Source organism: Tursiops truncatus, chromosome 7 (genome assembly GCF_011762595.2).
Source record: "Tursiops truncatus isolate mTurTru1 chromosome 7, mTurTru1.mat.Y, whole genome shotgun sequence".
In the NCBI taxonomy this organism is placed as follows: domain Eukaryota; kingdom Metazoa; phylum Chordata; class Mammalia; order Artiodactyla; family Delphinidae; genus Tursiops; species Tursiops truncatus.
In genome coordinates this window covers 86,866,651-86,888,197 of record NC_047040.1, presented here as the reverse complement: position 1 = coordinate 86,888,197, position 21,547 = coordinate 86,866,651, and the positions used below count along the sequence as shown (strand labels likewise).

Sequence of the window (21,547 nt, the reverse complement as noted above, 5' to 3'; positions counted from 1 at the left end):
AAAGAACAATATTTTCCTAATCTTGTTGACACTTGGTTAGTGAATTATCTAAAAACTACAATGCCTCTGCATTTTAATTAATACCGTTAGGAGCATTCATCCTCAAGACAACAAAGGATGTTAAACTTGAACTTGTCAGTGCTGACAACACTCTGTAAGTAAACACACAAAGTAAATTGTTTAACATACAGTTCAATTGAACCATTCCTAAAGTTCACTTCATAAAGGAATTTTACTGTCATCTAGTTCCTGCCCCATATGTGATATGCAGGGGGGGGCACACACACACGCACACAAATATAAATACAAACACAGCAAAGTGATCTTCATGCTAGAGTTCCTCATCATGTTTTTTATCATGATGTATAGTGCTGAAATGAGATTCAGGTTTGGGTAAGGAACTAAGTAAATAGTTGAGTAAGGTAAGACTCAGGTATAGAGTGATTTCAAGATGAAGTGGGAGATGAGGCAGTTTCAATAAAATAATTAACAGTAAATTATGCTATTTAACAAAGTAAATTGATAAAAAAAATTTAAGCTCAAATAAAGTTACATATTTTAAACCCAGTCATCTCATTCTTGAGAATTGATTCTTAAAGAAAATATGTAAAATCCATAAGGAGTGGGAGATCAATTGTATAAATAAAGATGCTCCTTGTAGTGACAACATTTATAGTGGCAGATGTTGGAAACAATCTAAAATTCCAATAATATGCAAATAGCTTGCTTATTTTAGATACAACCACTTGATAATTTTTTTTGCATCAATTTATTCATTTAGCAAGCATTTACTGAGTGCCTTTTCTGTTACAGGAAATGTCCTAAGTGTTGGAGATAGAGTGGTGAAAAGTTATTCATGGTTCCTGTCTTATTGGAATTAACTACAAATCAGTCATCATCAATTATGATACTCTTGAAGGCTGTACAAGTGCATGAAACAATGGCCATGAATTTTTCAACTACTGACTTAAAAAATCTATTTGCAAAGAAGTTGCAGGGCTTCCCTGGTGGCGCAGTGGTTGGGAATCCGCCTGCCGATGAAGGGGACACGGGTTCGAGCCCTGGTCCGGGAGGATCCCACATGCCGCGAAGCAACTAGGCCCGTGTGCCACAACTGCTGAGCCTGCACTCTGGAGCCCACGAACCACAACTACTGAAGCCTGTGTGCCTGGGGCCTGTGCTCTGCAACGGGAGAGGCCACCGCAATGAGAAGCCTGTGTACTGCAACAGAGAGTGGCCCCCGCTCACTGCAACTGGAGATAGCCTGCACGCAGCAGCAAGGACCCAACACAGCCATAAATAAATAAATAAATAAATAAATAAATAAATAAATAAATAAATAAATAAAAAGAAGTTGCAAACATGATGCAGAGCATTCTCATGCATCCTTCACCCAGCTGCCCCTAAAGATAAAATTTTACATAACCGAAGTACAATTGTCAAAGCCAGGAAACTGATTAAAATACCTAGGAATAAATTTAACCAAGGAGGTGAAAGACTTGCACACTGAAAACCATAAGACACTGATGAAAGAAACTGTAGAAGATACAAATAAGGTTATTATTAAAATGACAAGAAATAATAAGAGTTTGGAAGGATATGAAGAAAAAGCAACCCTTGTGCACTGTTGGTGGGAATGTAAATTGGTGCAGCCACTGTGGAAAACAGTATGGAGTTTCCTCAAAAAAGTTAAAAATAGAATTACCATATGATCCAGCAATTCCACTTCTGGGTATTTAACTGAAGAAAACACCAACTCAAAAATATATATGCATCCCTGTAATCATCACAGCATTGTTTACAATAGCCAAGGTATGGAAACAACCTAAGTGTCCATCAGTGGATAAATGGATAAAGAAATTGTGGCATATATGCAATGGAATATTATTCTGCCATAAAAGTAATAATGAGATCTTGCTATTTGCAACAACATAGATGGACTTGAAGGCATTATGCTAAGTGAAACAAGTCAGACAGAGAAAGACAAATACCATATGATCTCTCTTACATGTGGAATATAAAAGACAAAACAAAACAAAACAAGGTCATAGATACAGAGAACAGATTGGTGATTGTCAGAGGCAGATGGGGCAGGGGGCAAAATGGGTGAAAAGGTCAAAAGGTACAAACTTCAGTTATAAAATAAATGTCATAGGGATATAATGTACAGCATGGTGAAGATAGTTAATGATAGTATATTATATATTTGAAAGTTGCTAAGAGAGTAGATTTTAAAAGTTCTCATTATAAGAAAAATAAATTTTTTACTATGTATGGTGATAGATGTTAACTAGACTTATTGTGGTGATAATTTTGCAATATATACAAATATCAAATCACTATGTAGAACATCTGGAACTAACACAATGTTATGTGACAATTATACCACAGTTTAAAAAAGATAGGAAAATGACATTGGCATGATATTATAAACTACACTACACACCTTATTTAGATTTCTCTAGGCTTTATAGTCATTCATTGTGTGGGTGTATAAATCTATACAATTTTATCACATGTATAGATCCATAATCAGGACACAGTAATATTCCCTCACTCCAAACAAAATCCCTCTCACTACACTTTGTCACATCTTCCCCACAACACTAACCCTTTACCACCACTGATCCGTTTCTCATCACTACAATTTTATGATTTCCAGAATGAGCAGAATCATACAGTATGTGACCTTTTGAAATTGGCTTTTTTCATTCAGCACAATGCCCTCAAGATCTATCCAAGATGTTGCATGTCCCAATAGTTTGCTTTTTCTTATTGCTGAGTAGTATTCTCTTGCATAGGTGTATCACAATTTGTTTACACATTTACTCATAGAAGAATATTTAATAATAGATTTGTGATAATATTAAAGTGACATGAGTTATGTGTATGTATTTTAAAAGTATAAGAGTACATGTGCTCTCTTAAAGTCTCAGCTCCTAGGCAGATGACTAGACCCATGTGGAGATTAATAAATATTTATTGGTTGCATCAATTCCAGAAAAGAAATATGGAAAAATTATATCAATTTTTTGAAATGATATATATTAATGGTTGTTATAATTTGGTTTATAGAGGTCTATTTTGAAAAGAGCATGGGAGGTGGAACATAATTAAACTTACATCTCTATCTCTTATTAGCTATAATACTTTGACATTCTATTAATAATTATCTCCACACTCTAGGTTATATTACCTCATTTAATCATCACAATAAAAAAGTTCATGAATTATTATTCTACTCATGTTCCAGATAAGAAAACTGAGGCTCAGCAAACAATGAAGAATGCATACAAATTAATTTTAAAAAGAGACAAATTCCCTGACAGAAAAATGAAGAAAGAACATTAAAGTAATACCTAATAATTATTTTTAAATATTTAACTATCTTAGTTATCAAATACATACTTATTGGAAGATCAATATTATTTTTAACTACCAAATTACCAAGGAGTTTTTTAAAGGATAAATACCAAGAACTTGTATCTAACTACTTATGGGAGCAAAAGTTAGCACAAAGTTATACAGGGCAATTGACTGTAAATATTTTCACTAAGATTACTTAATGAATCCACTTCATGTATTTTATTAAAGAAATAATTATATGTATGTGTGTGCATACACATGTATATATGCATCCACAAACACACATATACATATATATATATACTTGTTTACAAAGGTATTTATGCTGATGACAAAAAAGTTACATGTAATTTATACATACAAGAAAAGTGATTACATAAAAAATGAATAGCAATATCTATAGAATTTATAGATTTTTTCATATAATTAGTGATCTCTCTAATTTTTATGTTTCCTAAAGTTTTACAGTATATTGCAATATTTATATATACTATGATTATATTTTAAAATAAAAAATATGTATGTAAAAATATATAATTTATTAAGCCACTTTCTATGTTTAAAAATCACATCTCACTTATGTCTCACATGACTTTCACAATAACCATTTAAGAATGTCATTATTGTTCCTATTTCGCTGACAGAAAACTGAGACCTAAATTGATGAAGAGATCTGCCAATATCTCACAGAATAGTGAATGTAAAATTTACTTCTAACAATAGTGTTTTCTTTCTCAAAGTGCAGTATTCTTTGTACTACATCTTGCTGACAGCATATGAAAAATTACAGTTCATTGGTAATAAAAACATTTCACCAAATTTATGAGCTTTAAAACTTACATTTGCATGAGTAGTAGTTTTAAGTACACAGGCCTAAAACGGTTACAGCAATTTTTACATCATTCAGTACTTGACAAATCTAAATGGTGACAAATACATTTCCTATCAAAAGAAAGATTTTCAAATAACTAAACATTGACGGGAACACTACCATTGAGATTTCCAACATTTGGTTGCTGTGAGAGACACTGAATTTCACTGTAATACAAGCATAGACCAGGGGTACTATATTTAAAACTACATCGGCATTTCTATTAAAATTTAAGCTTTTCAAGGTTTATGACAAAGCCATAAAAATTCTATTTGATAGAAAGACAGAATTGAAAGCCTCTGTGGAGATTGTTTTCTTCCCTTTTCATATAAAACCAGCCTACCTATTTGTTTTCTTCATGGAATCCAAACACTTTAGCAGAACATGAATCTTGGATAACTATTAAGCAGTTAAGGTATATCAGCACTCTACCAACCTGAGAAAATGTGAGCAGGCCATACTGTCTGAAGGCTTGCCTATTCCAAATTCTGTTCTTATAAACCTATAAAAATTTTTTTGGTAATACTAATGGACTTGAAACCCAGAATATTTTGAGTCATTGTGCCAACAGTTGATACTGAACAGAGAAATGATATGTTGGGTTTTCCATGTTGTTGAGAAAACCCTACGATTTCTATTTTATTTTTAGAAGGATGACACAATCCTGTCAGTTATCACTCAGAGGCATATGAATTTTAAAACTCTTTATAATTCTTTTTCTGTTATTCAATTAAATATACTTTTACTGAGCCCTAGAATTCTCTGCTTAGAATCATGTTATTACTGCAGGAGGTAAGGGGAATTACCAGAGATGGTTCTGTCCTTAAAGGGCTAACAAGTTCATTGGGGAGATAAGATAAACCTATGAAGCATCATGGTTCAAATACATAGTTGTAATCATTGTGAAACATTTACTAAGAACAGAAAAGAAAAATTTTGTGCTGTTGAATACAACTCAATTATTGCCTCACTTCTTAAGGACCTTACGACTGAAAACAATATGACACAACTATGTTCATAAGGAACATTAGGAAATTGGTAGAGTTATTTATAAAACTTAGTCTCAGTTTTCTTAACTATAAAGTGAGACTTCAGTGTTTTTTAAACTTAAAAGGGACTATTTCACCTCCTTTAGTGGGCATGAAATGAATTAAATGGGTCACAACCAGCATTCTTTATAAAATTAAGTAGTACAGAGTAGATGAAATAGAAAATATCAAAGTGCATCCCATAGTGTGGGTAAGTGTTGTTTCATGAAACTTTTTTTAACTTGCATGTGTGTGTCTGCATATGTAATCCATCATAACATATATTTCCTTTGGTGGGTCATAATATGTAAAGTTTAGATTAGATGGACTAGTATCATTCCATCTATTAAGGTCTATAGTTTTGTAAACTGTCTCAGATTTCATTAGGCTATAGAAACACTATATCACATTAAATATTAATCTCCATTGGCTTTAAATATTCATCAGTTTAAATAGAAATTTATCTCATAAAATCCCTGTTCTTCTGATCTGTTTTTGTAGAGAATATGAAAGTGGGTAGTATCTCATGTGTCATGACTTTTCTAGTATAATTTTTCTACCTTGACGTTCTTTTCTAGGCATTGGACACATCTGTCCTGAGACACATTGCCAGTCCTTGAAATATTTGCAAGTACTGTATTTCATGCAGAGTATCATGCTGACCTTGAAACACCAAGGATCATTCCTGGGATCTCATAGCACAGCTCATAAACTGAATTCTCTCAACTCTTTTTTTTTTTTTTTGGAATAAACAAAACAGAATTTATTGATTCACTCAACTCTTGAATCGGCTTTTTTTTTTTTTTTAACCAAAGCTCAGACCCTGTCCAACTGGCTGGTAGGGCAACAGATGCTATCATTTTCATACTTTGTCACTTCTCTTGCCTTGAGTACTTCTGAAAAATCCCTTAGTCTTCCTCTAGCCAAAAGAGAACAGTCCTTTGTGTAGATCATTTGTCTATTTGCTTTTTGCATTCCAAACTCCACCTTTCCTGGCTCTGCTATATAGTTCAGGAGTCTTGGAGCCAGAACATTTTATTTCCCAAAGCCCTTTTGACAGCTGAATTTTTGATGATTTCTTATCATTAGGAGGTCAAACAGGCAGTCAGAGAGTGGGAGGAAGAAAGAAGCTTCCAGCTTCTTGCTCCCACAATTCGGTAGTTGTTGAATATTGCTAGAGATGCAGCAAGCGGATATGATATTGGGCTTAAGCAACCTGAAAAAGGCAGTTACCTTTTCAGAGTCAGTCTTGGTTGAGCTGAACTTCTCTGGTGGATAAAGCAGCAACTACAATGGTTTCCAACAGCTTACCAGCAGCATAAGCTCATAGACTCCAGCACAAGGACTTCTGCAGCTTTTGATCTTTATATATCACATCTTTTTTTCTTTTTCTTTCTCTACATAACACTACCTTTTTTCCTTTTTACTCTTCATACCCTTCCAACACTTGCACAACCAATTCTCCAGATTAAATTTCCTTTAAATTACTAGAGTTGATCTGTATTTCCTAACTCAACCCTGACTGATACAGCCCTATATATGTTAAATCCTTCATTGCAATTGGGAATGGGAGACGTACCACTGAACAACACTTCACAGAAGAATCTCAGTTACAGCTCTGGTTTAGTCTATGAACTAACCAAGGGGAACGTTTGCCTTGTGTTTATTAGTCATTTTAGTAACTCATTTTTTTGCCGAAAGTACTTGAAGTAGATCGGAGTATTTTTCAACAAAACTTCATTTCTCTCTAACCTCCTCATAGGGAGTATATTTCTCTGCTCCACAGAAGTTTTGTATGGCCATGTGATTTCTTCTGACCCACGGGATGTGACATGAGTAGCAGCAATAAAGTAATGAGCTTATTAGCCCTTATGGAGCAGCCACATATTTCTGCCAGTTCCCTTGGGGAACTTCTGACAGTTGCCAGAAGAAAATCACAACCACTTGGCTTCTGCCCCTCTAGCCTAGGAACTCAGCATAAACATGCATGGAACAGAACCAACCCAACACACATGTGGGACCTGCAGCATGAAACTGAGTGAGTTGCCAAACACAGTCCCATGAGCATGTCATTTGCCATTGAGATTTCTGCAATCGGTTGATTATGTGTACAAAGCTACTAATGCCATAGATTTGCACCATATTTTTTCCTATCTTGTTGATGTAATTGCTGACATAGATAATCTCTGCAATCAATATCTGTGTAACTCTGACCTGGCCATTCTGATCTGTTGTAGCCTGCTACATAACATCTAGTTATTTCACTTAGAACCCTGAGAAAATGAAAATGTGATTAATATTTCAGGAACTGCATAACACTGAAAGCAATTAACAGGCATAGTCAACACTTTTAAGAAATAATATTTCTCAAAAAAAGATATTGTACCCTGCTTAAACTAAAATGTTATCCTTCATTCATTCATTCATTCATCACTGTTTCAGTTATGGGGAATACAGCAGCAAACCAAATGAAGTTCTCTGTTCTCATTCTAGAGGTGAAGACAGACTCCAAAATATAAACACATAAACACATAAATCTTTATACTGCCACTAGCTGTTTTAGGCAGGTTAATCAGAGAAGACCTCTGGTCTTCTGCCAGAGTTGCAGTAAACGCTAGCAGAGCTTATGTTTATGTTATTGTACATATATAATAAATTAGTTTATAAGGTTAGTCCAAAAATATGAATGTTCTTGTGTTTCATTCAGCAATAATTTTGTTAAATGAGTTCCTAAGCCTTGCAGAATACCTGATGATTAAAAAAAGTTGGCCTTTATTATAAAGTTACAAAGAGCATCTTTCAGAATCCAACAGTAAAAACTGCAACCAGACAATCAAGTGTTTAGAATGAAAAATTAGAAAATTTCTGAGCTGATTTTTCCATTCCTCTTTTTACTGAAGCTATATTTTTTGTTTCTGCTTTGCTCTTTGCTTGATGAATATCTGATTTATTCCTTTCTCTGCAAAATAACTTTCTCTAATTGCACATGACTCAACCTGGCCACTTCAGCCCCAAACTCACAGATTTTACACAAAGATAGCTGGTAACATTACCCAATTCTAAATTCTAACTAAAGGGAATCTTATTATCCTTGCCCAAGCTTGGACCTTCTCTACATCAATGATTACCAGTGTGATCCCTGGACCAGTAACAGCAGCATCACCTGTGAATGTGTTAAAGACGCAAATTCTCAGATCCAGGCCCAGATTTATTAAATTAGAAGAAGCTCTGGGGTGAGGATTAGAAATCTGTGTCTTTACAAGCCTTTCATGTGATCTTGATGCATACTAAACTTTGAGGACCACTGTTCTATGCTGTTGTCTGTAGCACTGATGAAATTAGCTCTAGGTAGATTGCTTAGGTCATAAAATAAAACGTCTTCATTTTCATGACCCATTGCCTGGGGTGGGGAATGAGTGTTAAAGGAGAAATTTCTTTAAAATAGAAAAATAAAATATGGAATATAGAAGAAACGATTAACTTCCTTCATACATTTCCTAGGATCATTCTTATCTATTGTTCCATTTTTGGAAATTGATTATTCATAGGTTTTTCTCCACCTAAGAATTAGGCTGTTTCTATTAATAGAAGTTGCTTCTATTAAATATAAAAATTTTGTTTCGGGTATTTAAGTAAGTCATAAGTTGGAACACACAAGAAACGTGCTTTTAATTTTTTTTCATATGGATGAAAAAGACACAGAAAATAACTTTATTTATATGGCTCCTCATAAAAAGTAGAGTATTTGAATTTCTCCTATATTGACTTTGGGATTTTAAACTAGTATAAATATTCTTTTTAGGGCAGTTTGATGGCTAAATAACTCCATGGGAATCCTAACACAATACAGTTCATAAATACTGGATAAAGCTATTTGACATTCATGAAGTCTTTTCTCTGACATCCTTACATGCTATGTTAGTATTAAATTCATAAAGACAGCAATGAGATTTAAAAGCATGACTTGTTCAAAATTCAGAATATTTTCCAGTAGAAGTATGAATAGAGGTCTTGATATTTGAGTACATGACAGTAGAAGGAGAGGAGAAAATTCTGGTGACTTAATAACCATCATTTACCCTGACAAAGTAGAAATTAAAGAAAATCCTCACCACCATAATGCTGTCACAGGCACTGAACAAAGAAAACTACAAGACATACCCTTTGTCCTTCAAGAGATTACTATCTGAGAACATTTATTTTGCTTTAAAGAAACAGACTTAAGTGACCCAAGGCAGAGCAGAAGTCATACATACAGTTCTCAGGCAGTTAATATGTTGATAAAACAGAAATGGGAGAGACAGGACTAATTTTATATTGATGGAAATGCAAGCCTTCTAAGGGTAGGAAGAATCGATCTTTTCTCCTGTGTTAAATACTCATAAGGCACAAAATAACTTACTTGATTTCTGTTCAAAATCTTTTCACTGCAGTTCACTACCTTTGCTTCTGTTTTCTCTCTCAACCGTCAACTGCTAAATGAATCATAGGAAGTAAGACAAAAAAATATTTGCTCTGGGGGGGCTTCACTGGTGGCGCAGTGGTTGAGAGACCGCCTGCCAATGCAGGGGACGCGGGTTCGTGCCCCGCTCCGTGAGCCATGGCCGCTGAGCCTGCGCGTCCGGAGCCTGTGCTCCGCTACGGGAGAGGCCACAACAGTGAGAGGCCCGCATACCGCAGCAAAAAAAAAAAAAAAAAAAAAAAAAAAAATTTGTTCTGGGAATAATAGAGGTAAGTAAAACCGTACTGAGACCAGTTTCATGCAGAAGGCAACAGAGAGAGAAGAATGTTCTCATGGCAGAGACAGGGAGAAAAATAAAACAAGGCATGGACATTATCTTAATGGTGGCATCAAGGTGCACAAAGAAAACAGTGAGAATTAAATGGTGCTTGAAAACCTGAAAACTGAAATGGAAAAAGAATGTGAAGACAGTGAGTTGTTTTCTTAAATACTATGTAATATTTAATACATACAAAAAACCACACATACATTAAAAAACCACCCCTGAGCCCGTCAATAATATAGTAACGGGAACATTTCACACCTGTGTGCTTCTACTTGGCTTTATCATTATTTTGATTTTTTTGTCATCACTTATTTCATTATAAAATGGATTTTATCACATATGCATGTGTCAAAAGAAAAGACTGATAATATGACAGCAAAACTTTTGCTTTGATAAAAAAGTAGGAAAAATAATCTTAAAAGATATACTGTAAGTGATGTAACTTATTACTTATATGAATAATTGATAAAATATGAGAATAAAAGTAAAATGAAAAATTAACAAAACATATGAATAAGCAGTATTTAAAAGCAGAAACTCAAATGACCTATACATATATGAAAATTGACTACTTATCAGTAGTAATCATAGGCATTTAAATTTATAGAAGTCATGTATTACTTTATCATTCATCAGATCAGAAAATATGAAAAAATAATATTAATATGCTAACAATGCCTTGGCAGGTTGTGAGGAAATAGTGTTTTCTTTCATTCTTGATGGGAGAATAAAGCAGTAGAGCAAATTTGATGAAGAATTTGACAATATACGTTAACACTAAAAATGCACATATGCTGTTATTCAGCAATTCTCATATTAAGTACCTAAGATAGAAAAAGCAAATTCACATATGCAAATGGAGACATTCTAAGGTGCTTAATGAAGCCCTGCTTACCAAAATTAAAAACTAAAACAACCACAGTTTAAAAACAGTTAAATCTAGTTTGTTCTTTTGATGGAATAATATATAGCATCTATAAGGAATCAAGTATATGAGTTAGCATAGACAGACTGAAAACATATTTGAGTGAAAAAAAAGCAAGCTACAAAATGATATGTACACTATGGTATTATTTTTATAAAAATAAAAATCTGCATTAAATTTTTTATATACTTTCTATCCACGTATTTTGATATATAAACAGTATTTTTAGTTTCTACTAGAAAGATACATATTGCATTCTGACAAGGATGAGGAGAAAGGAGCATGGTGATCAGAAAGGACTTAAGCATTAAATGTAACACTCTTATTATTTTTTAAAACCAATGCAATAATACATTACTTGTGTTATTAATTTTTTAAAATAAATACAATATTAAATAAGATCAAGGTACTTTCCGGGAAGTGGAAGCTTGAATCACACACTCAATCTGAACTCTAAATGTCATATATATTGTATCTTCATGGAAATGGATGCCTCATATAATCATAACATGGAACATGCAAATAATTGTTATCCCTTTGAAGTGTATGTTCATCTAGCATCTTATAGTTTTGACATCTATCAAGGAAAGAATATGCTAAGCTTAACAAAATAATTCATTTGTTCAGCAAGTACTGTATACTTACCATGCAAAAGTCACTGTTCTGCATTGTGGGACTATAACTGAACAAAACTGGCCATGATTCTTGCCCTGTGGAGCTTACATTGTAGTGCAATATATAAAGATGTTAGGTAGGAGTAAATGATATGGAAAAAATAAAACAAAAAGGAGGACACAAAATTTGAGGAGGGAGTAGTTGGGAATGAAAGCTGGGCACAAGAATCATTAGATTGTTGTAAGTTATTCTCAAGATTTTGAATCTTACTCTGAGTTAGATGAGAAGAAGTTGGTGGGTTTTAAGCGGAGGAGATTTTATTAGGATCTCTTTGGGGTTGTGCTGAGAATACACTAAAAAAGAGCAAGGTGGAAATAAGACTCTTCAATAAGTTACTACAGTAATCCAGGCAAGAGAACATGGTGGTTTGGACAAGTGTGATAACAAGGGGATGGTATGAAATGTTCTAATGTGTTCTTAATGTAGAGTCCACAGGATTTGCTGTAGGATGATTGTGAAGGTTTAGAGAAACACGGAAGTCAAAAATGAGTTCAAGGTTTTTGTTTTACGTTATAAGGATCCACTGCCAACTGAAATGAATAACACTAAAGCAGGAAAAGATTTGGGTGTTTGGGTGTTGAACATATTAAAACTGAGTTCAATATTCCTTAATATATGACTGCTCTAATTCTCACTGTAAATTAATAATAGAAATTCTGGTTAACATATCATTGTATTAAGTGTGATTTAAAAAATAACATAGTGCCGCTCTCAATGCACAGGTATGATCATGAATTTAAACTATAAAGAAGAGGAAATGACTGGATTTTTTGGAGAGTCTCAGCAGTCGGCCAGCCAGTCTGCCATGTGACATTTTCTAGGAACATCCAGGCTTCAGAATCTACCTGCTTTCAAACTTTAGACTATGGTGAAAGTAACATGTAACTGAGACTTGATAAACCTTATCTACCATCAACTTAGAAAAGGAAGGAGAACAAGGGTTTGGGCTCCATATCCCAAAGGTATTTATTCAGTAAGATGTACTGAGCAGGAAGGAACAAATAGCAAATGAGGAACTATGCTATGAACTTGGATTTGGCTGTGGTTGACTGCCTTTCACACACATCTTCCTGAGGGTTGAAGCACAAGGAAGCAGTCTTATCAAATTCAGTTGAATTTCCATATATCCTAGAACAATTCTTTATCTTCTTTGCTGCTTCAAAAGCTCTAGCAAAGAAAAAGCTAAACAAAGCTTCTTTTGCCAACTAAGTTCATCCCAGATTAAAATGTAGTCACAACAGCTGCTACTGAGGATTTTGTTTACTAAAACTTTCACAGATCTTTTTAAAAAAAAAAAGGAAGCTTGGGAAGAAGCAGATTTTACAGTAGATTTTTCTCCAGAGAATGCAAGGTATATTAGAATAAATTAGTAATTTTTATATTTTAGGAATGAGCATCAAGAAAGGTCTATGTTAATTTAACTTGTGGAACAACAAAATATGCTTACTATATTGCTCTGTTTCATAATCACAAGACACAGATTTTTTTTTTTGCCTTTTTACTCTGCATTTAATCTTTACAATGGATGTATATTGAAATCAATAATGTTTCCAAACAGCAGTCAGCCAATTAGCAACTGTGGCATAATTGCCATTGCCTGTGTATGGGCAACCATCAAAATGCCAGATCAAAACTCACAGAAAGGAGAGCAGTGGCCTGTAGAAAGGCCCAGGGATAATTCTGGAGTATTCTTTTAAACCCTTAGACACCATCAGTAAAGACATTGAATTAGATAGTACTTAGCAAAATTTCTGAAATGGTATTTAAAAGTAAGCTAGATCTTCATAACCTCAAAGTTGTCTTAGGGCCTATTACTAAAAGGTTTTAATTCTCTTGTGTAAGATTTTAAGAAATGCTGTATCACCAATGTTCTTGAGGATATTAATGACTGAATTAAAAAATTTCTAGAAAACTTTTGTCTGAATGTATAAAATTTTCAGGAACAACTCAACCAATTTACTCTGATTATACTTTGCATGTATAAAATTGATAAAAGATAAAACCCTATGTCTAATTAAGCCTAGAAGAGTTCTTTCAATATAAAAGTATAGAATATGAATCTAAGTCACAATAAGCACTGAATTATAGTCTAATTGGAAGCATCTTTTTTAGAGGTAACAAGTGCATCTTAGAAGCAATGGTAACTTAAAGTCAATGAAATACAGTATATGCTTTAAAGTGATGGCTTTTTATCAGAAGATCAAGTTATCTTTAGAAAATGTGATATCCCAGGAAAAGCACTGGGTGGTGATCAAGAGGTCTAGCTGTGACACTAATTTGCTGGGAGACATTAAGTAGCAATGAAATTTTGCTTTATTTTACTGGTCACTTATGCAAAAATGGAAACAATTCGTTAGGAAGTAAATTATCTGGCAGAAGTAATTGTGCAAATTCACTTAGTGTTCCAAACATTTTCATGGCTCCTTATATACAAAACAATAATCCACATGGCACATAATGTTACAGCAGTCCTTTTACCGAAGATATGACAGTGCATTTCAAAATAGCAACTTTAGAATTAAGTATCTATAAACGCTCAAATATAGCATCAACTCTTAAGTCAGTGAAGCTATCTCTTCAGGGACCAGAGATAATATGATCCTTTTGGAAAATCTACAGAAAAAAAATCTGTCCATTTGTTTCTGTGATGATAAGAAAAATAAAAATTATTAAAATCAAATAGAAATGTGAATCCTGCCATTTCCTTGTCTACCACATATGAAGTAGAATCCTAGACACTCTTTGTTACCTGCTTCTGCCTTACTGTAGTTATAGCATGTATTATATTTGCATTTTATATTATTTCTTTATTAATTATGGTCCTTCTCTATCTCAAGAACATAATGAGAGCAAAAGATTGGTCAGGACCTTTGTCTCCTAGGGAGTGTCTGATATATAAGGCATTTTCAATAAAAAACTGTGTGTAATGGTTTGATAAATTAGGTATTTGGGAAAATCTTTAAGCAAAAATATTGCTTTAAGCACTATATAAATGCAATATGTTGTGAGAATGAGACAAAGGACAGCATGGACCTTACCCTATATTTTCAAAGGCACATATGTATAGGGTATATTTATTTGCTTGGGGGCAAGTCCACTTATCTGTGATGCCCAGCAGAGATGTTTTCAATCGAAAAGATAAGGCAAGGGTTAAGAAAATCAAACTTGATCTTTCTTCTATTCTCTGGCTTCTCTTGTTTTCCATTCCATTCTGACATAGTTTAAGAGAAATTTTAATGTCATATATTCTATGACATGGAACAATTTAGTGATGGCTTTAAGAAGAATTTTGAGAGTAATTTTTATATCATAGTTACTGAAACTTAAATTATTCTTTTCTTTTAAATTGCTATGGTTATGTATTTATTATAAACTCTCAAAAAGAGCTTTTTACTGCTTTGTAGTTCTCTCTTGCTTAAATCTGGAATATATGTTTTAGCTATCAGTGAAATTACTAATCTATTTTCTAAACAATTTAATTTGAACAAGTTGCTGTTTCACCTTTTTCTTTAGATTTAGATCTTTGATCATCTATATATAAATAATTATTAATAATTTTATATATCTTTGTGTTTGTAGTACATGTTTGACCTTAAGCTAAACAATTTTGCAAAAAGCAGGTAATGAATAAATAATGTGTACATATGGACATTTAGAGAAAATTAATCTTTGAAGTTTTTTTTGTTTTTTCTTTTGTTTGCAATAAATGGTACTTCGCTTCTAGATATATATCTAATCACAATTATAGAATTGCTCCAATTTTTAAATTTTCAGACAACGATTTTTCATGTTTTCTCTCCTGATTATGCAAACTAATAAAGAGGGAACATTAAAGAAGGTCTCTGTCAGTTAATCTTCAGAATTTTTAAAATGTAACCTCATCTCCAGGTCTCAGATTACTTCCACTGAGGTAAACATTAATACACTAAGCATATTCTACAAGGATTTAACAAAAGTTGAATGCTCTCCTTCCTGTCTCTCATCAAAAGTCTAAACTATTCAGGCCATAAAAATAGTACTAACAACAACTAACATTTTTACGTCCTAACTACTTGTCACTAAGCACTAACACAACTGTGTATAACTAAAGCACGCAGTACTATATACATATTCCTTCATTTAATCTGAAAACAACCCTATGAGGTAGATAATATCTTAGAGTCTAGGTAAAGCAGTATGAAGAGGTATATTGAAAAAAACCTACAGATTTCCTCCTGTGTGTTTCTCCTTTACTTTTTTTTTCTTTCAGTTTTATTGAGATATAATTGACATACACTACTTTGCTTATACACAGAACACTATTACTGACACTTCTGGTCACCAAATGTGTGTGGGTTTTTTCCCCACACCAAAGCAATTCATGACACCAACTGGGTATCCTACAATTTAACTCAGTTCTGGAAATGGGTCAGATACCACAGGTTAAGAGCTCAGTCCCACAAGAATGTTCCCATGACACTTTAGATACCAACTGAAAGTAGTAGGTCCCCAGAGTACCCACAACTTCTGTCTGACTTGGCTAGAAAACGGAGGTTTTCACAATTCCCTCCTCGGGTTCTATTAATTTGCTAGAGCAGCTCACAGAGCTCAGAGAAACACTTATTTACATTTCCAGTTTATTGAAGAATATGATAAAAGAATACAGATGAACAGCCAGATGAAGTAATACATAGGCTGGGAGGGTCCCAAGCCTGGGACATTATGTCCCTGTGAAGTTGGGATGTATCACCCTGCACATGAATGTGTTCATCAACCTGGAAGTTCCCAGAACCCCCTACTCTTGGAATTTTATGGAGGCTTCTTCACGTAAGCATAATCAACTATTAACTCCATTTTTAGCCCCACTCCTTTCTTTGGAGGATGGGGGCAGAGCTGAAAATACCAAGCATCTAATCATGTCTTTCTGGTGACTAATCCCCATCCAAGAACCAACCAGGAGCCCACTCAAGAGTCGCCTCAATAGAACAAGATGTGTTCCTAGTGTTTTTATTACTTAAGAAATCACAAGGGTTTTAGGAACTCGGTGTCAAGAACTGGGAGCACAAACCCATATTCCATTACCTCATGAGAGGTAATGAGACTTACCTTAAAGAGTTTTCAACACAGGTCTTTCCAACTCTAGATCTCAGATCTTGACATCAGTGCTATAAGGAAATGCCATGAAATAATTAATTATCTTACAAAATACAACCTTGTCAATTACACAATTTTACTACAATGAAATATAGCTGGTTAAAACTACTACTATAGTTATTCCTAATAGTTCTATGTCTCAAACACCATACTTGAGAGGACTTAAACTGATGTATATTTAAGAAAATTCTAAGGTATACTAGTTAGTATGATAAGCAGATCTTTAATTTGAATAAGGAGACCTCCAATGTATCCTCTGTTATTCTTAAAAAAAAAAACAAAAACCCACATTGTACCTTCAACACATTGTAATTTGGCTCAAAAATTTTACTACAGATGATTCCTTTGACCCATGTGTTTTTTAATTATTATTTATATGCTTTACAATTTGTCACATTATCTAGATATATTTCAATGTAAGTTCATTCAAAGTAAACTGCAGAACATACTCATATTCTTTTATAGATCATAACATTTGCCATGTTATAAATATTAATTTAATACTTTTAATTAAATAGGAATAATAAAAAAGGAATAATAACATAAGTATCAGAAAATAATTATTCAGAAAAAGTAGAGATACGGTATATGGGCCTAAGAAATATCTACTTGTTAGCTCTGCAGTTGTCCTAAAATGAATTTGACATGTGTGGTAAACTGAATAACCGCCCTCAAAGATGTCCTTGTCTTAATCTCTGGAACCTGTAAATATGTTACCTTACATGATAAAAGGAACTCTGCAGACGTGATTAAGTTTAGGATCTTGTGATAGAGAGATTATGCTAAATTACCTGGGTGTGCCCGAAGTAATCACAAAAGTCCTGTAAGAGGGAGGCAGCAGGATCAAAGTCATGAAAAGGAGTTGTGAAGATGGTAACTGAGGCTAGAGTGATGTACTTTGAAGACAGAGGAAGGGACCATGAGTCAAGGAAAGCAGGGAGCCTCTAGGAAAGGAAAATTAAAGGAAATGGATTCTCTTCTAAAGCCTCCAGAAGGTCCTGCCAACATCTTGATTTTAGACCTCTAGAACTATAAGAAAATAAATTCATGTTCTTTTAAGCTACTAAGTTTATAACAATTTGATAGAGCAGCATTTGAAAACTAATAAATTACGGTTGTTAAATAGAACTTCTCCCACTTTTACCTCTGGCCAAGATTTACCAAAAGTTTGTTTTAAGCAAAAACAAGCAAACCAACATATTGAATACAAAAATAAAAACAAAACAAAACCCAAACTACCAAAAATAAAAAAAACTGTATGTGAAAAGTAGTTTTCAAAACAATGGATATCATGCAATGAATGTTAGCCATCCCTGACAGGCACGAAACAAATAAAAGCAGTTCAACAAGTTTTCTAGTTTAATGCTTTGAGAGACTCTTCAGGCCATGGCACAGGGAGGAGGAAACTAGGCGTAACCTGGAGAATGCACTGAGCTGAGGAGACAAGCAGAGTCTGAGGAGAACCTGGCAGCAAGATTCCACAGAACAGAGTCCCTGAAGAGAAGGGGCCGCTGAAGAGACCTACAGCTCTGGGGATCTGCTAGTGAGGAAACCACCTGAGGCTGAAGGAATGCCAACCATAAGAATTAGAGTGAATGGGGCCTGGAACACAGACATGGCGTGAATCGTGTCTGACTCCACCAGGCAGCCTGTGTAAACTCCTAATTCACTTGACAGAGTGCTCAGAAAATGTTTACCTCAGTAGTGGGGTATAATTATCCATAAACTGAGCACTGTTCCAGGCACATATAACAAATTAAAAAAAACAAAACACCTGAAAGGACCAAACTTCTTTCCAAGTAACTTCTCTGAGTCCCCAAAGCTTAATATTTATATAAGTGCAACAAAATACGCACGAGGGGCTGCGTGGCACATCCTGCAGGCGGTGGCGGGCAGGCGGCCGGGCGCAAGATGAGGAAATTTCGGTTCCTTAGGCAGAGCTTCCACCCGCCGCACGAAAAGCTAAAGCAGGAGCTCTTCGCCTTCCCCAAGACCGAGGAGCATGGCTTCCCCAACCAGCCCAGCCAGCGCCCTGGCCTTCGACCCTGAGCTTCGCGTCATGGCCTGCAGCACCAGGTCTGGAGCCGTCAAGATCTGTGGTGCCCCCTGGTGTGGAGTTCACGCGCCTGCACCGAGACATGGCCACCATCACCCAGATGCACCTCCAGCCCGGCCAGGGCCACCTCCTGACCCTGCTGGATGACAGCAACCTCCATCTTTGGGAGATCGTCCACCACAATGGCTGCGCCCACTGGGAGGGAGCCCTCAGCTTCCAGCTGCCTAGGCGCCTGGACTTTAACAGTGCCACTGGCCTGCTCAGCCTCTCGCATATCACAGTGGTCCGTCTGGTGGCTTCTGGTGACAGGGCAGCCCTGGGCACTGAGGGTGGTAGCATCGTCTTCCTGGATGTTCCCACCGTGACGCTGCACGAGGAGGGCAGACCCTTGGCGCTGAAGAAGTTCCCGTGAAGGTGAGGCCATCAGGCTTCCCAGCATCCTCTTTGCCGGGCAATCAGCTACCCGCTCACACCACCCCTGCACCCTGCTCCTGCCATGCTCCCTCTGGGGGGATATACTATACATATATACAGTACGTACTATATATATATATAGTACATGCACATGCACATGCACATGTGGGCACCCACATACACAAGGGATAAATTTCAAAATGAATGGTATCTAATCAGATTGCCAGGCATGAAAGAAGTAGAAAAATAAAACCCGCAATGAGAAGAGTAACTATCAATTGAAACCAGATCAAAATTTACACTGATATTAGAAATATCAGAGAAGAATTTTAAAACCATTATAACTCTGCTGTATATGCTGAAAATGCTAAGTAAAGACCCGGAAAACATTTTTTAAAGACTCAAATCAAATTTCAAGAAATACAAACTACAATGCATATAATGAAAAATATACAACATGAGCTTAATGCAGATTAGAAATTACAAAAGAAAAGATTAGTGAACTTGAAAGATAGTCATAGAATTATCCAAATTATGTTATCTAATGGAATAATCCAAAGTGAAACACACAAAGAAAAAAAGGATTAAGAAAATGAAAAGAGCATAGGAGACCTGTGGAACAATTCAAATGATCTAATATGCATGTAACTGATATTTCTTAATGAGATGAGAGTGGGGAGACAGAAAATTTTTGAAGAAAAAGTTCTAAATTTGATTAAAACTATAAACCTACAATTCCAACAAACATAATGTATTGTAAATACAAGAAACTTGAAGAAAGCTACACCCATACAGAATATAATCAAATAGATCAAAACTAGACAAGGAAAAAACTTAAAAACAGCCAGAGGCAAATGATACATTACACACAGAGAAACAAAAATATTGATGGCGGCAGAGCTCTCATCAGACATAACACAAGGTGAGAAAACACTGCATCAATGTCTTTAAAATACTGAATTAAAAAGAAAATCAACCTGGAATTCTGTTCTGAGTAAAAATATATTTCATAAACAAGGTGAAATAAAGGTGCTTTCAGACATTCAAAGATGAAATAATTCTTCACTAACAGACCTGTTCTATAAGAAATGGTTGGGACTTCCCTGGTGGCTCAGTGGTTAAGAATCCACTTGCCAATGCAGGGGATAGGGGTACGAGCCCTGGTCCAGGAAGATCTCACATGCCGCGGAGCAACTAAACCCGTGTGCCACAGCTACTGAGCCTGCACTCTAAAGCCCGCGAGCCGCAACTACTGAGCCTGTGTGCCACAACTACTGAAGCCTGTGCACCTGGAGCCCATGCTCCACAACAGGAGAAGCCACCACGATGAGAAGCCCGCGTACCTCAAAGAAGAGTGGCCCCTGCTCGCCACAACTAGAGAAAGCCCATGCAGCAAAGAAGACCCAACGCAGCCAAAAATAAATAATTTTTTTTAAAAAAGGATTACTATTGTTTAAAAAAAAAAAAAAGAAATGGTAAAGGACATCCTCAAGCAGAAGAAAAATAATAACAGCTGGAACACTGAATCTATACAAAGGTAGGGGAAAAGAAATATAGATTACAACTAAATGGGTAAATATATGATTTTTTCTTAATATTTAAATCTCAAAAAATCACCACAAACTTCCACATCTAGAAAGATGAAATAAATGTAAATTTTTCTATTCCTCCATTAAATATAGTTAGCATTCTGTACATTATATATAAAACAAATATAAAAAGTTTCTGAAAGAGAGAAGGCAAAATAGCTAGAGAACTCAAGATTTAAGAAATGTGCTCAAAAAAAAAAAAAAATGAAGTTCTTAGGAAGTAAATCCAATAAAACATGTCCAGTTTTGTATGCTGAAAATTATAAAATGGTGATGAAAATAGTCAACAAAGATCTAAATAATTGGAGAGATATAGTGTGTTTATGGATTGGAGGACTCAACATAGCAAAAATATCAATTCTCCCCAAATTGCTATATAAGTAATATACAATTTTTATCAAAATTCAAGAATTTGTAGAAATAGACTAAAACTATTATAAAATTTGCATAGGAAAAGGAAGAAACTTGAATAGCTTAAAAATGTTTTGAAAAAGAACAAAGTGGGAAGAATCAGTCTACCCAATTTCAGTTACTAGATAGCTACAGTAATCGAGACTATGTGATACTGCCAGATAGACAAACACAAATCATGGAATAGAACAGAAAACCCAAAAACAGACCCAACAAATATGCCCAAACTGACATTTTTTTAAGGTGCAAAACTAATTCAATGGAGTAAAGATAGATTTTTCAACAAGTAGTG

The 21,547-nt window shown here is 34.9% G+C and overlaps 1 long non-coding RNA gene across 1 annotated transcript in view; it reads right to left on the bottom strand.

The window, feature by feature from the left end:
- LOC109548378 (uncharacterized) overlaps nt 1-16,798 on the bottom strand; it is a 172,051-nt gene extending 155,253 nt beyond the window's left edge. Inside the window, exon 1 of the long non-coding RNA XR_002174459.1 lies at nt 16,738-16,798. This is a non-coding gene — a long non-coding RNA (uncharacterized lncRNA). The remainder of the gene's footprint in view (nt 1-16,737) is intronic.
- Nucleotides 16,799-21,547: the final 4,749 nt, after the last annotated feature.